Raw genomic sequence first — 17986 nt, 5'->3', positions numbered from 1 at the left:
GTCATTTATTTTAATATTAATGATTCGCTAATCTTTTTTTTTTTTTTCCACAGAATACTAGTCCATAGGGATATTCCACGAATGAAGCCTTCCTGTATTTAGGTGAATTTGAAAACCCCTTCGGTTGGCATCTCTCCTCTTAAATATTCAAAATGCATACCCTTTATTTTTGTTTGCTTTTTTAGCTTTAAGGTATCCACCATTAAAAAACTGTTTTTGTTCATTTAGTATTTCTTAATAATTGATGAAAAAGGCATGATTTCAGGAAATACTGCACTTCTCTTCTTCATTATGCAACCTAGCTCACTGATGGACCCTGAGCAATTCGTAAGGAGCCCTGGTGGTACAGTGGTAAAGTGCTAGGTTGCTAAGCGAAATGATGGTGGCTCAAACCCCCCAGTGGCTCCATGGGAAAAAGATGTGTGGCAGTCTGCTTCTGTAAAAATTTGCATCCTTGGAAACCCTATGGGACATTTCTACTCTGCCCTGCAAGGGTCGCTGTGATGTGAAATCGACTCACTGGCAGTGGGTTTGCTTGCTTGTTTTGAGCAATTCATAAATATGTCTTGAATTAAGATCCTCCAAGATACATATGTATGTTTATACACCCTATAATGTTATTATTTACTAATCCATGCCTCCTTAACATCCATTTATCTAATATTTATTTTGTTCATTTTGTCAAAAATCAGCTTTTATATTCTTTTTTAATTATGTAAATAGACAAGATAGATAAAATATTCTCTTCCTATGCATTTATATATATACATATATATGTATGTATGTCAATTATATACACATGTCCATTGTATATACCTGTTAACCTGTTGCCATTGAGTCAATTCCAACTCATAACCACTGCGCCACCAGGGCTTCCCCATTCGTATATAAATATATATATAAATATAAATATATTTATTCCAATATCAGTTTAAATAAATAAGGAATATTTTCTATTCATCTTTAGCTGCTGGAGATCCCTTTTTGTTTATGTCTATGGAAATAAATGTATTTAATAATTTAAAATGTGGTAACTATTTTGAAATATATAAAGTATCTGAATACGTTTCATAAGATAATTAACAATGCTTCTCACTATTATCTTTGGTAATATTTGCCTTGAAAGAAGAATACAACTTGGGATTTATGAAGTTTTCTAACATTATACCATTTGTTTTTAATCTTTTTTCTCTCATCTGTAAAATATCTTGACTAACTTGAAAATTGTCAAGATCAATTGATTTACTATGTCATTGTAAGGTGGAAATTGTAAACTGGAAAGTACTATGAAATTATATTAGTATTATGCTGACCTATATTGTCAGGTAGATTCTCAAACATAAGTTTATTGTACTGTAAATACTCACATGTAGTTTCAACTTACGGTAATGTTATTACATAAAGCAGCTGATAATGAATGGCAGCAATTGAGTCATTTAAATAACATTATTAAGCACTCATTCAAATGCCGGATTCTATCCAAGGTTCTGATATTACAAATCTATTATTACTAGTGGTTATAAACAGTAAATATGATGACTATTAAGTCCTGTCTCAATAGAAAACCAGAAATCATTTTGAAGGGTGGAAATTTAATAGAGTGGATTGGTTACATCGTCTAGAGGAATGGCGATTGAAGGACTAAAGGAGCAAGAAGGAAATGTATCCTCAAAGAGCAGAAACTGCTGGAGCAGCGACCACACTCAGGCTGGCCACACTTACTGCCCACTGCTCTGCTCTGCCACTGGTATTGCTATTTCCAGAAACCTGAGAAAAACAATGGCTTCTCTATCTTTCCTGCCCTTTATTCTATCACCAGTACTTTCCATTGGAAGACTATAGGACATGGAATCTGGGAAATGAAGTTTTCGGTCTTCCTGCTTTTTTGTTAGATAGAAGTATGTAGAAGAACCTAGGTGGAGCTGAGACTTACCTAGCACCCCCCAGCACAGTAGCAGTAATTGTAACTTTCTTGAGAATTTAATGTGCCTTTAATCAGATTGCTAAGAATCTCAGCCCATACTGTGGGAATGTTTCATTCTGTGCTTATGTTCATGTAACAACAAAATTACTAGTTGCCATCAAATCAACTCCCTTTATGGCGATGCCTTGTGTGTCAGAGTACAACTGTGCTTAGAGTTTTCAACGGCTGATTTTTTGGAAGCAAATTGCAACGTCTTTCTCCAGAGACACCGCTGGGTGGGACTCGAACTGGTCTTTCCTGACGACATGTCCAAAGTAAGCAAGAAAAAGTCTTGCTGTCCTTGCTTCTAAGGAGCATTCTGGTTTTATTTCTTCCAGACTACTTTGCTGGTAGTTCTGGCAGTCCATAGTATATTTAATATTCTTTGTCAATACTGTAATTGAAATGTATCAGTTCTTCTTCTGTCTTCTTTTCGTTGGCCAGCTTTCACGTGCATATGAAGAGATTGAAAAGACCATGGCTTGGGCTGGGTGCATGTTAGTCATCAAAGTGACATCTTTGCTTTTTAGAGCTTTAAAGAAGTCTTTTGCAGCAGATTTTCCCAAGGATTCAGCATAGTATCTTTTTTAAAATATGCACTTACATGTAATTTAGATATATTTACAACGATCTATGGCTGTTATTGTTATTATTATATTATTATATGGTCCCTGTCTCCCTATCAAGTATCATCTCTTGGAATATGGCAATTTAAATCTTGAAGTTCTCCAAGAGCACAGAATGCATTCATATTTCCATTAGTTCAAATAAAACTATAAAGTTTCCCTATGTATATCGTGTGAGTTGACTGAAGGAGAAAGAATTCTGATCAGGAGAGTATATTAATGTTTATTTCTAACACTTAGGTTCTAAAATTTTCCTCATCTGAACTTGTAGTTTGTAGCAGATAGAGATGTTCACGAAAATCCATACCTTGTGAAACAAATGGGTCTGGTTTAGTGTCCTGCCTTTAAAATGCCTGCTAAAACGTCTCAGCCCAGACCTTAAACATTGCACCTGTGCTGTGTTTCTGTGACAACATTATACCTCCATTACTATTCTAAGCCAGGCTTCAAAAGTTATGTGCTGATATTGAGCAAGTTATTTAATCAGTCATAGGCTTTATCTCCACTTGTATTTTGCATACGGAATCATTTAGTTTGGAATTTGTAAAACTGTATTGATGAAAATTTAGCATGTTCGTTGCTAACCTGTACCGAGCTTTCACTGTATGCCAGGAATCAAAGGCTGTACGTAGGCATTATCTCATTTAATTCTATGACATGCCCTTAAGGTAGGTGCTATTGAGTTACATAACTGACCCAAGCCCATCTCAAAATTCGTGAGCAGAGCCAGGGTTTGGACTCTAATCCAACACAAGACACCACACTAATTAAGTCTGCATCACATCTCCTCTCCATGTGGTTATTGCACAAATACAGAGCCTAACACAGAATTCCCTTGTCCTAATTTCCCTTTTTCATGGCACCTGAATCTTAGCTACTCAATTTCTTTCTTTACGCATGATTGTGCCCTTACACCTGCTACTGAATTATCATTGCCTCCAAATATCATCCATCTTCATCCTGTAATTTGCTTCTACTCATCTCTTTCATGCAGTCTGTATGTTCTCACCCTAAATACTCTGGTTATACTTTATAGTATTTTATTTACTATGAGCGATGCCAACCATTTTTCAAAGGAATGGAATATGATTCCAGTGTATACTTTGGGAATAAAATGTGTGCACACTAAATTAGATATAAAACAAATCACTAAATAAACAAACTTAAAAAGGGAAAAATTGAAATTAAAATTTATTTAAAAACTTCCTTATAACCAACATACAAAGTTATATACTCTTGAGACTAAATGTACCTGTTTCACAAATCATTACATTTTGAAAAACAAGACTAAAAATGTATGACTCAATTCCAGACTATATCTTTTTTCCTCTTTCTTCCTCATCAATAACTTCATTTTTCATGTCTTTTTTTGAACTATAAGTGAGAAAAAGAAAAGAATTTTCAAATTAAAAGACTGATTTCTGAACATTTATGCAGAGTTTGGTTTAATTTTTCTTTCGAGTCAAGCACATAGAGAAAGCTTCTGTCACAAAATTCAAAGCAGCTTGAGGAGCTAATGTTTGGGGTGTGTGTGTGTATGTGTGTGTGTGTGTTATAACTGTCATGGTAGGCATCTTCCTGAATCAACTTTAGATGTTAGCAACAATGAAAGCCTCTTTATTTTCTACAAAAGTAAAATGGCAAATGGCCAGCTGTTCAACCTTCTGTTTTCTGTACTGTCCCCTAGTAGAGTGTCTGTAGCATAGTTTCAGAACTGCAGGGGGAAGAGGTGACTAGTAGAAGAATATATTTGTTAATGGAGCCCTTAACCAGTGTAGCTGAGTTTACAGATGATAACTAGAGGAATATAAGCATTTATTTTTTCAGTCTCTTCTACATATCTTATAATTCTGGTGCACATATACAAACTAAATAAAATTATAACAAAAAAGGGAAATTTTGGCCCCTCTTACATATAAACAAATCTGTTCTAGAATTTAAATAAAAGAAAAATTTAAATGATTGTTTCTGGTGTTCAGTGGCACAAAGCAGCATAGAAATGTATTGATTTTTTTCATAGCTATAATCTTAACCATTTAAAACCCAATCAAATTAAATGAGAATAATATTTAATTAGATTAAAATTTAGTTTAAATAACTCTTACAGTATCTCATAGTCCTGACCTTCAAATGAATATTTAATAAAGTGTTACTTTAGTATCACATACTGTCATCTCTGTCTTCTACTATCATTACCCTTTTATAAATAAGAAATCATTTTGAGTTTATAAATATATTTTTCAAGTACCTGGAGCGTTCAGGAGTATAGCTGAGTTTACAGGTGATAACTAGTGGATTACAAGCATTTCTTTTTTCAATCTCTTCTAAATATTATCTTATTATTCTGTTGCATATGTACAAACTAAATAAAATTGAAAACAACAAAAGGTAAATTTGACTTCTCTCATATATACACAAATTTAGAATTTAAATGAAAGAAATATTTAAATGGTTATTTCTGATGTTCAGTGGAATAAAGCAGCATAAAAATACACTGATATTCTCATAGCTATAAATGAGGCTACGATTAGAAAATTGATTGGCAGGATATCTAGATAATACTTTAAAAGTGGTTGTTGCTATGGTCATGGGACAATACAGAATAATTTATTTGTTATTGAATGCATGATAATTAGCATCTTTCCACTAAGAAAAATATTTTTAAAATATCAGCATGATTCATTTTTCTAAAGACAAATGCTCTCTTTAAATAGAATATGGGCATTTTTGAGAGTACGCCAAATATTTCAACAGCAGACTATCCAAGTCTAAAATAATAAAGATATACCAGAAAAGAAGGCTATCCTAAATGACTCCATCCATTTTTCATTATTTTCTATTTAGCTAGTATTCTGTTATGGCATATTGATTCTGATCCAGAATCAAGAAAGTGACCAGGAAATCACCTCAGCAGGCTCTCTCTCAAGAGTTATGGGTGTCAGTCCTTCATCAGGGATGACAGGGAAGAGACAGGAAAAGCTAAACTTAGAAGGTTATCTTCTCCTACTGCTGGGAACAATTATACATGAAGGAACCAAATTTCCTCAGGGCTTCAATTATTGATACAACTATTGAACATGGTGCTTTGGTTAAGCAGAAAGGTCGGCAGTTAGAAGCCAACAGCTGATCCTCGGGAGAAAGATGTGGCAGTCAGCTTCCATAATGATTTACAGTCTTGGAAACCATACGGGAAGTTTTACTCTGTCAGATACGGTTGCTGTGAGTCAGAATTGACTCAAAGACAAACTGCAACAATAACAACAAGAGTGTTTACATGGCAATTATTTATAGAACTTTTTGTTGTTGTACTGCTTCGTTGACCTTCCTTAGCACACCATATGACCCATTCTTAGAAACTATGTGGACAATCACAAACTTGCAATATCAAATGATGATTCTAATGGAAAGCAATTTAAATTATTGCCCTATTTTTATATACTCTCATATACCATTATTGATGCTCTATTGCCATTGTGCATATTTAGTTACTGTGCTTATAAAAGGATGGCAGAATTTTTTTTTATTTGCAGTATCACTTATGTGATTTTTCTTTTGAGAAGGAAGAAGGATTTTTGCTTTGCATTTATCCATTATCTATTACTATATTCAGTTATTCTGCACAATAAAATGGGAGCTTTAATTCTGAAATCTCATTTTGTATTTCCAGTTATCATGGGTGTTACATCAACTATGAATAAATCTGAATAATATGAGTTTCTCTGAAGTATTTTTTTTTTTGTCATTTTTCAAAAAAGATTTATTTTGAAAATTCTAAAGTTTCTTAATGATCTCTTCTGCCAAAAAGAGGATTTTCCATCAATGATTTATTTACATCCTTCTTAATTCTTCCATTCACATAAATTCAGTGGACATTTAGACATTATATATTTACTTTGTTTTTCTACCTAAGTTTTCATTATAAATTTTATGCTTAAGACATAGTCTGTAATGTGGTCATTTACTCTGAGTAATAAATTTAATCTGCTCAAGTGAAAAATTGGCCTTTCTTAATAACAGGTTACATGTTATGACAGTTTTACTTTCAAAATAACTACATGATGGAGAACTTATTTTTTCATCAAATTGACAGGCGTCACATAGCTAGAAAGTGGAGTGACTGGGATTTGAATCTAGGCCCTTCTGATTTCCAAAGACACTCTGCCATACTGGCTTCCTTACAATGGTCTCCCAGCACTTAACACATCACTGTGAAAGTCTGCCTTTTTCATAAATTTTATTAAATTTCATCCTGAGAGCATGCTGCTCACATATATTCTTACCCTCAAAAGGTCATACTAGTTTAGAAATGTACATGGCTGCTTTCTACTGATTTTTTTTTTCAAGTGGGAAGATGGACCCACATTCAGCTATATAAGCAAGCATCAGAGAGGGAGCATACGTTTATCACAAGGATAACTCCAATCAACAGTGCCACAGACAGGAGGGTACTTTGTATTTTTCTGCCCCAAATTCCTCTGGTGTGTTGGCTTCCCTCTTTTCTCTGTCAATCTTGTCCCAACAGCTTTCTAATTTCCAGGAACTTGCCATTGATGGCATCCATCTTATTTTAGGGTGCAGTTATTTTATTCTTTCTCCTTAGAATCTTTTGTTGTTATTCCGAAAGGAATTTGAGAAAGAGGAAGATAACCATCAGACTCCATTTTAAACTAGAAGCCGGCTATAATTTTAAGGATCCTCTTTGTATTTTCTAAACCTAGTCTAACGTAGATAAATATTTAATTAAAGAGTGGAAAAAACAGATTTAAGAAAAGATTGCTACTCACTGCTGTGTATTTTTCAGTATTTACTTGCAGTCAAGTCATCTTTATACGTAATTAGATATCCCTTCCTGCTTGAGGGCGGTCCTGGGTGGTATAGGCAGTTAAGTTCCTGGCTAAACAAAAATGCTAGTGGTTTGAATCCACCCAGAGGTGTCTTGAAAGAAAGATGGATGATCTACTTCCACAAAAATCACAGCCATTGAAAACCCTATAGAAAACTCTGTGGAGCACAGTTCTACTCTAAGATAGATGAGATCTCCATGAGTTAGAATTGACTCCATAACAACTGGTTTATTTTGGTTTGTCCATTTGTTTTTTTCTCCTTGAGAATGAGACTGATCACACTCTGAGGCCTGAGGTATTATAATATTATACATAAACATCATTATCATTCCTAATTGAAAATGCCAGAAGTCACCCTGGGATGGCAGTGGTTTTAGCATGGGTTTCTTTGGCTGGCTCTTTCCATGATTTCTCTGTTAAGAGATCTAATTTTGATGGTATCACACTCACTCATCTGTTAGCTTCCACTAATTGTTGGTTTATTGCTTTATTATTTTTGATAATGCCTTGGGACATAAAATGCTCCACAGTTTAATCCAATTAAATTTTGGTTCCTTTTCAGGAGTAGGTTTTGCCTGTGAGTTTTTGGTTCTTATGTTCTGACTCTACCCCTGGACAAAATCTTTGAACTACTGCGAGGATAATGTCCCACTTCTCTTGGAATAAAACTCCTGTTCCAAAAAAGGTGCTAGGTGGGAGTGGTATCCTCCATTCTTCTCGGATTAACAATTCTGGCATATAACCACACTCTACGAGACAGCTGGGATAAAGACAATTGTGTCTCAAGTATTTTTGGCCTACAATGCCAAGGGCTTCTACACTGTGAGTCATGGATGGATGGAGGAAGGAAATCTCTAAACTCTTAGCCGCACTCACCCTGAATTTAGCATCTAAAACACAGAGCTTGCAGGAATAAGAAATGCTGGAGGTCTGCCTGTCCCAAGGATATCCCATGGTCATTGACTGAGAGCTGGGGGGTGGGAGGAGAAGGTAGAGGGAAAGCCATATCATCCTGGCCACCCCTGCCCAGAGCAGAGCTTCTGTCATGCTGACCTGGGAATGGGAAAGATGGAGCAGATTGTAGCTCAAGTACCACATACTCTCACTGTTTTTACTGAGATTTAGTAAACTTTATTAGATAAATATTTCATCTTTTGCCATAAGACCTTAGGACAATTTTCAGAGATTTTAAATGGTTGTATTTGTGTGATGTTTTGATTGTTTTGGTAAGTCAGGAACATTTCCTTTTATTATATCTTTGACTATTATTTCTCTTCTATAACTTCATGAGAATGTCTATATCTTTTATTCATATTTGTTTTTTCCATAATTATTCTCATCTTTCTCATGATAGTACTCTATTCCTTTTGCTTTCTATAACAGCTTATTTATTCTCTACACTACTAATAATGTTTTCTGTAAAATCTATGCATTTCTGTTGCTATTAATAAAACCAATTTTCATTGTTTTAACTTTCAAATACCACTTCTGTGTTGCATCAAACTCATTATTTACTCCCATCTGCTACTCAGATATTCCAACTCAGTCTTTTACTGTTTCATCTTATCTTTCACTTTGTGTTTCAAAATCCACATCTCTTGAGTTTTATTAAGATCACAGATCAAAAGCTTTTTTTTACTTTTGTTTCTGTACTGTCCATATGATAAATTATTTTTCACATGTAGGGTTTAAAGAAGAGAAAAAGATACCTGTCTTAAAAGTATTGAGAAAAATGCAAACTTATGTAATAGGAAAAACCAATTTCAAAATTGTTTCTCAAAATGTACCACAAAGAAGATTTATGCTGAGGGTCTTAGATTATTTTTTTCTAACTCCTTCATAAACAAAATATTCTGTGTCAATGAAAGATACTTTTTGCTTATTCAGTCTTCCATTTCAGCTTTCTGTTACATTATGGCTTACATACAGGGTATGACATATCTTGTTTAGAGCCATTCTTGACGTTTCCAAGATTTAATCCACAAATTTCTTAGAAAGTATTATACCAAAAAGTACCTACATCGTTTTCAATTCTTTTTTAACTTTGAAACATATTTTGCAGCTGATAGCTGAGGGAGTCTCCCTTCGAGATAAATTTGGTGTCTTGTGCTACTATCTTATGCAACCTCAGACATCTCTTAAATGTGCAGATGTTATTTCATATATTACTACGCATTTAACTGATAAGCTACGTCCACAGTGCTTACTTTTCTTCCTTATGTTTTTCTAAAGTTTTTTGGTAAAAGTCATTATTCTGTAATTAAAATTCAGTCTTTCTAAAAAAAAAAGAGAGAGAAAGAGAGCAAAAACAAAAGCTAAAGACAAAGAGATACTTTATTGTGCTGGGAGGTAAATAAACTTGAGTGTATTTCTAAAAAAAATTTATTCCAAGTTTATATACAGGCAGTCCCTAGATTATGAACAAGGTTCATCCCTAACACTGTCTTTAAGTCAAATTTTTATGAAAGTTGGAACAGTTAGGTATGGTTCATATCTAAAGTTAGTTAGTCAAATGTTTGTCTTAGTATATAGTGCACCTTTATACACATAAAAAACATTAAAGAAACACTTCCAGATACAATAAAACATCTTTAAGATAATAATACAGTAACAATAATAATGTTGTGATGCAAATTGTGAAGTAGCAACTGTTTGTTATTAGGAACCATTGTATGCACCTTGAATTGTTAATATAACAGGCTTTATGGCGGTTGGCTCATAGCTACGGGTTGTACATAATTTGGACGTTTGTAACCTGGGGACGCATATATATATATACACACACACACATATATATATTATATATATAACTTCTAAATGTTTAGGAAAAATTTTTTTTCTGGAAAAAGATTATTGTTAGTCATTATTAAAATAAAAGCTCTAAATCTCCAATAACATATTTCACGAAGAGTAAGCTTGAATAATGTGAATATATCTTTTATTAAGAAGGGAGTATGCCTAATAAATTTTCAAAACAACATTAACTACTCCATGGAGATACCATGGCAAGACTGCTGAAAGGATTTCTAGAAAGTTTTTTTTTTTTAATGTATTTGTTTATTTGGGCAATTTTTTTAAATCACTTAATAAAGTAATAGAACTCATTACTTACATTTTTTTAAAATTTTATTGTAACACTTAAAAAATAGATGAAAAATTTATTTTTCCCTGTTCAGAAATAATTTAAATTGACATATCTTCTTTTGAATAGATTTGACTGGTTGAACACTAATGACTGAAGACCAGATGAGTTACGGAATGAAATCAAGGTCATCATGCGTGAAGAAAGCAAGAGATCATTAAAAAGACAGGAAAGAAAGAAAAGACCAAAATGAAAGTCAGAAGAGACTCTGAAACTTGCTCTTGAATGTCAAGTACCTAAAGCAAATGGAGGAAATGAAGTAAAAAAGCTGAACAGAATATTTCAAAGGCGGCTTGAGAAGACAAAGTAAAGTATTATAATGACATGTGCAAAGACCTGGAGTTAGAAAAACAAAAGGGAAGAACACGCTTGGCATTCCTCAAGCTGAAAAGAACTGAAAAAAAAAATTCCAGCCTCGAGTTGCAATTATGAAGGTTTCTATGGGGGAAAAAAGTTCACAGGAAACATCAAAAGAAGATGGAAGGAATACACAGAGTCACTATACCCAAAAGAATTGGTCTACGTTCAACCATATCAGGACTTAGCGTATGATCAGGAACCAATGGTACTGAAGGAAAAGGTCCAAGCAGCACTGAAGGCACTAGTGAAAAACAAGGCTCCAGGAATTGACGGAATACCAACTGAGATGTTTCAACAAATGGATGCAGCACTGAAAGTGCTCACTGCTCTATGCCAAGATATTTGAAAGACAACTACCTGGCCAACTGACTGGAAGAGATCCATGCTTGTGCCTATTCCCAAGAAAGGATCCAACTAAATGCAGAAATTATCGACCAATATCATTAATATCACAAGCAAGTAAAATTTCGGTGAAAATCATTCAAAAGTGGTTACAGCAGTACCTTGACAGGGAACTGTAGGAAATTTAAGTCAGATTCAGAAGGGGACATGGAATGAGGGATATCATTGCTGATCTCAGATGGATCCTGGTTGAAAGCAGAGAATACTAGAAAGATGTTTACCTGTGTTTTATTGACTATGTGAATGCCTTCGACAATGTGAATCATAACAAATTATGGATAACATTGTGAAGAATGGGAATTCCAGAACACTTATTGTGCTCATGAGGAACCTGTACATACGTAAAGAGGCGGGTGTTCAAACAGAGCAAGGGGATGCTGGGTGGTTTAAAGTCAGGAATGGTGTGCATTGGGATTGTATCCTTTCACCACACCTGTTCAATCTTTACGCTGAGCAAATAATCTGAGAAGCTGGACTATGTGAAGAAGAACAGGGTATCAAGATTAGAGGAAGGCTCATTAACAACTTGTGATATGCAGATGACACAACCTTGCTTGCTGAAAGTGAAGAGGCCTTGAAGCACTTACTGATGAAGATCAAGTACTAGAGCCTTCAGTATGGATTACGCCTCAATATAAAGAAGACAAAAATCCTCACAACTGGACCAATAAGCAACATCATGGTAAACAGAAAAAATTGAAGTTGTCAAGGATTTTGTTTTACTTGGATCCACAATCAACACCCATGAAAGCAGCAGTCGGGAAATCAAAAGATGCATTGCATTGGGCAAGTCTACTGCAAAAGACCTCTTGAAAGTGTTGAAAAGCAAAGATGTCACCTTGAAGACTAAGGTGCTTCTGACCCAAGTCATGGTGTTCTCAATCGCCTCATGCGCATGCAAAAGCTGGGTGATGAATAAGGAAGACTGAAGAACTGATGCCTTTGAATTATGGTGTTGGTGAAGAATATTGAATATAGCAAGGACTGCCAAAAGAATGAACACACCTGTCTTGGAAGAAGTACAACCAGTATGTTTCTTAGAAGCAAGAATGATGAGACTATGTCTCACATATTTTGAACATGTTAACAGGAGATATAGGTCCTTGGAGAAGGACATCATGCTTGGTAAAGTACAAGGTCAGCAAAAAAGAGGAAGACCTACAATGAGATGGATTGACACAGTGCCTGCAACAACAGACTCAAGTATAACAATGATTGTGAGGATGGTGCAGGACCAGGCAGTGTTTTGTTTTGTTGTATGTAGGATCAATATGAGTCAGAACTGATGCAACAGCACCTAACAACAACAACAACATGTCAGTTTTTATTTGTTTGTGTATTTTTCTATTGTGGAAATATTTTGAGGTAGTGAGCAACTTCATAATTGTTCATCAGATCTCTAAAGTCATGGCAGCCTCGTACCCTCTAATTCCCTATCACTTAAACAGAACAAAGAGTCAAACACTGGTATTGGAAAGGGATTGCCAAATGAAATTTCATAAGACATTTAATGGTGGAACCTGAGTCTTTTATATTTCCAGGAGTTGCATTAACTATTTTAGTATTGAAAATAGCTGAAATTCTAGTATGCAATGCATGGAAACTCTATAGTCTAAAACGAGCATGTAAAATATCATCAGAGTTACTAAGAATTCAGTTGGTACATAAGTCAGGAGTTAAGGAAATGTAGTTAAGTAGAAGGAATCCGTGAGTGATGTGAACAATTTACTCACTCAGTTGTTAACTGAACAGTTGGTGGTTAGAATCCACCCAGAGGCACCTTGGAATAAAGGCCTGGTGATCTACTTCCAAAAAATAAGCCGTTGAAAACCTTTTGGATCACAGTTCAACTCTGATTGATATGGGGTCACCATGAGTTAGAATCAAATCAATAGCAACTTGTAGACCAGTAGAAATTAGTAGAGTACTAGAATGATTTAAAAAAAAGAAAGAAGATAAAACAGTTAATTAAATACAAAGAGAACTTAGTCAACACTGGGTAAACACATTTACTCATTCACTCCTAAAAATTGTATTAAACATGATTTGTTAGCAATATCAAAACACACCCTTGTAATATTAATAAATATGACTAAGGTATATTGCCAACTTACAGTGTGGGGGGCATTATTCTGACTGTGTGACATGGATGTTCACACTTGATTCTTACCACAATGCACTGGGATAGACATTACTGCTAACCACTTATTAAAGATAAGAAAAAAGAAATATTAGAGATCAAACAGCTTGCCTCCATTACAGGAAGGCCTGATTTGAAGACAAGTGTTACAGTCCCCAGAATCTGTGCTTCTACCTACTGTATGTAAGACTTGAATAAAAGAGCCACATGTATATACAGCTCTAGTTAAATGGCTCTTTGGTTACTATGAATAAACTAAAATTGAGATATCTATTTCAAAATAATAAAAATAGTAACAATGATATAAGATTAGAAAAATAAAAATAAGTCTAGAATCCGTTGGAAATTTCTATGACATCCAGCCTTAAACCATATTCTTAAGAGAAGTTCGTGGATTTTTCCCTGATCTCCACTGCAATATAGAAAATTATGACCTAGAGAAAAACTTGTATTGAAAATGGTGTAGTTCATTATAACTCTAATGGGAAAGTGAAGACTTCCAGTATTCTACAAATGTTTATGCTAAACTGAAACCTGGGGACCTTAACTATGGAAAGACGAAGTACAAGAACTGATTAGTTTAATCTGCTTTTCCTTGGGCTATAAATGTATTAAGACTGATTTTTTTTTTTTTTTTTTTTTTTTTACTTATTGACAGTGTGACTCAAAACTTGCTGAAGAAAAATACAAATACTTTTTAACATAATTTAATTTCTTTACAATATTTTATTTCCACTAACTGATGGAAAACGTAGCTCCCACAATCCCACAAGGGAGTCATATTCAAGAAATGACCAAAAGCAATGTGTATTGAAGTAGACACTAAGCAGAAATTCTAACTTAAGGCCTCAAAGAAATCCTCTAAAGGGGCTATAACACTTAAAAAATTGCTTGAAGAATTTTTTTTTTTTAAATCATAGGATGAATGGCAAACAAACAAACATACAAAAAAACATGAAGTAAAGTTTCTAATTTGTAATTTGTTTGTAATTCGTAATTTGTTTAAGAAATGTTAATCCTTAATTTTTTTGGAAGGGAAAAATGTGTTGAAGGAAGAAAATTAGATTGTTGGCATAGGTAAGAGGCGATTGAAGATTACGATCAGTATACCATGGAGATTTACTGAAATGTTCACATAGTTAAATGATTATCAGAAAGTGTGCATTTTATTAGAATTGTTCAGACAAAGATATGTGGGTTCGAATTTAGATATGAGTAGAAGATTAGCTAGAGTTTAGGGTGATAATGAAGGAAAGAAAATGGGAACTTGACTGTGGGGATGGAGACGAGAAAGAATCTAGAAATGGCAATGGAAAGCATGAGCAGGTTAAGTATAACAGGCATTTTCAAAGATAACCAAAGAAGTTTTAATTCGGACTGAGATGGAGTAAGCACACTCTACTCTATCACTCCCACAAATTATATCTAAAAAATCTGACCAGGATTCATAAAGAGATTATTTGCCAGCTCTGAAAAATTGATAATAGGCTGTTAAATTGGGGAGAGAAATTTAAACATGAAGAATGACTGACACGGTGAAAGTTTTCCAGGTATTTTTTCCTCCTATATCCCCTGCTTAGTCTCTAGTACAGCCTAAATCTCTGACATAGGGAATGAACATTGACAAAGGTCCAAGAAAAAAGCAAAAATCTCTTTTTGGCCAGGGGACCAAGGAGGAGAGTCCCGTGTGTGACACACTGTGGAGGGAATGCCCATACTCCTCTCTTTTTACTCTCCTGGTTCTACCCCAGTCAAGTTCCATTCTTGCATACGAGTTTCTGTTCTTACCCCCAGGCAACACATGCAAGTAACTGACCCAAAGCAGCACAGCACAAACTTTGAGAATATAGATCAAGTGTAGACTAGCTTCTGGGTGGCAGACACATGAGGCAGACCTGAAAAACGCTGAGAGGGCTTTGTAAACTGCTTTTGGAACCACAGGCCACAGAGGATCAGTCCGAACTTGTAGTGTGAACTAGGTTGATGCCTGATTTAAGAAATTCAGCATTCTATAGAGGATTTTAACAGAATAAAGAGTTTTCTCATATAATGTTTTAAATGTCCAGGATACAGTCTAAAATTAATTGTCATACAAAAAGCTGAAGAATATCAACAACTGGCAATGAAAAAACAATCAGTAGACACCAGTTCTGAGTTGACACAGATGTTGTAATTTTCAAACAAAGACTTCAGAGCAGCTACTAAAACAGTGAACAATGAAGTAGAGGCAAGCATTCTTGATTAATGGAATGGCTGTATTTCTTTACAAAGAAATAGGAAGTATACAAATAAGCAAATGGAAATTTTAAAACTGAAAAATGCAATAATTGAAATAAAATATGCAATGTATAATCCCAATAGCAGAATAAAGATACAGGAAAGAGTCAGTGAACCTGGAGATATGTCAACAGAAATTATCCAATCTGATCTGCATAGAAAAACAAACAAAAAAAAGGACTAAAGAAATATGGACAGAGTCTCAGGGACCTGTGGGAAAATATCTAAAGTTCTAACTTTTGTGTCATTGTAGTCCAAAAAGAAAGAATAAAGAGGTTAATGAAGAAAAAAATATTTGCAGAAATAATAGCTAAAAACTATACAGATTTGTGAAAATTATAAAATTACAGATTAAAGAATATCATTAAACCCCAAACTCAATAAAATCAAGGAATACTCTTTCCAGACACATCATAATCAAACTCCTGAAACAAAAGAGAAATATAAAATCTTCAAGACAATTGAAGAAAAATGACACATTACATATGTGTGTGATAGATATTGATCTGTAATTTTCTTTCTTATGATGACCCTATCTGGTTTTATATCAGAGTAATTCCAAACTCATAAAATAGTTTGGATATATTCCCTCTTTTTCAATTTTATGACAGATATCATAATAGTTATTTCTCACTATAGAAATTCACCAGATAGAATTCTGTAGAATTCACCAGATAGGCAATCTGGGGCCTGGAATTTTCTTGGTGAGATAGCTTTTAACTACGAATTCATGTTTTAAAAAGTTAGAGCACTACCCAAGTTATCAATTTTTTTTTCCTTGAGTGAGCTTTGGTAGTTGGTGTCTTCCAAGGAATTTATCAATTTAATCTAAGTAATGAAATTATTGCCATAAACTTATTCATATATACTTTTGTTATCATTTTTATATTTAGAATATGTATTGATGTTACTTTTGTCATTCATGATATTGGTAATCTGTGTCTTCCCTCTTTACTCCTTTTTCTGATCAGTCTGAGTAGAGGTTAACAATTTTATTGATCTTCTCAAAGAACAATGCTTTGGTTTTATGAATTCCTCTATTGTTTTTATGTTTTGTATTTCAATTAATTTATGACAATTAAAAGGAGAAAAACTAGTCATATTAACAAATAGTACTGGAACAATCAATTGGACATATAAATGCAAACAAATAAAAACCTTCAATTCATATCTTATACCATATTTGAAGTTAACTAAAAAATGGATCAGAGACCTAAATGTAAAATCTGCTAGCAAGAGAGTATGTACATTAAAATCACAAGGAGATAAACAACATAATGAGATACCACCACACACCTATTAGGACTGCTTAAAAACAAGACAAAATAAAACAGAAAAAACGGACAATATCAAATGCTGGTAAAATTGCACAGCAGCTAGAACTCTCAAATATTTCTAGTGAAATGGCATACCTAACCTGGAAAACACTTTGGCAGTTTGTTAGAAATTTAGCATGACCTATCCCCTATGGCTCGATAATTCTGCTCCTATTTATTTAAACTAGAGAAATTAAAATTTGTGTTCACAAACAAACTTACAAATGTTTACAGGAGTATAATTCACAATTACTAAAAACTGGAAATAACTCTCCATAGCTGAATGGATAAACAAACTCTGAAGAATTTATACAATGGAATACCATTCAGCAATAAAAAGGAACACACTATTTATACAAGTAACACCATAAGTGAATCTGAAATACTTTAAGCTAGAGAAAAGAAGCCAGATTCAAAAGATTACATGCTCTATGATTGTATTCATATTACAATTTGGAAAAGACAAAAATAAGGGTACAGAGAATGAAGAAGAATGTGTGGGGAGAGAGTGTGACATTTTTTTGAAGGTGAGAGAACTACTTTTATCCTGATTGTGTTGTGGTTACATGACTCAATGCAATTGTCAAAACTCATAGGACTAGACACGAAAAGAGTCAATTTCACTTAATGTAGGGAAAAAAAAAAAGCCTGAGTCTCAGGTATTCCAATATTAATAATTAAGAAAAAAGAGAAGAAATCAGCAACAGAGACTAAGAAGGAGCAGCTATTGAAGGAAAACATCAACAGTGTACTTCCCTGGAAGCAAACGAGGAAGGAATAGGAAGATAGGGAGTGAGTAATTATCTCACATACTATTGCTAGATCAAGTAAGATGTAGACCAAAAATTAGCATTGGATTTAGCCACTTGGTAGTAAAAAATTAATATGACAAGAACATTTGAACGTGTGTGTACGT

The sequence above is a fragment of the Trichechus manatus genome, unplaced genomic scaffold, assembly GCF_000243295.1.
Source record: "Trichechus manatus latirostris isolate Lorelei unplaced genomic scaffold, TriManLat1.0 scaffold00013, whole genome shotgun sequence".
NCBI classification, from domain to species: domain Eukaryota; kingdom Metazoa; phylum Chordata; class Mammalia; order Sirenia; family Trichechidae; genus Trichechus; species Trichechus manatus.
The sequence above is the reverse complement of the archived record's forward strand: the minus strand, read 5'-3'. Positions refer to the sequence as shown.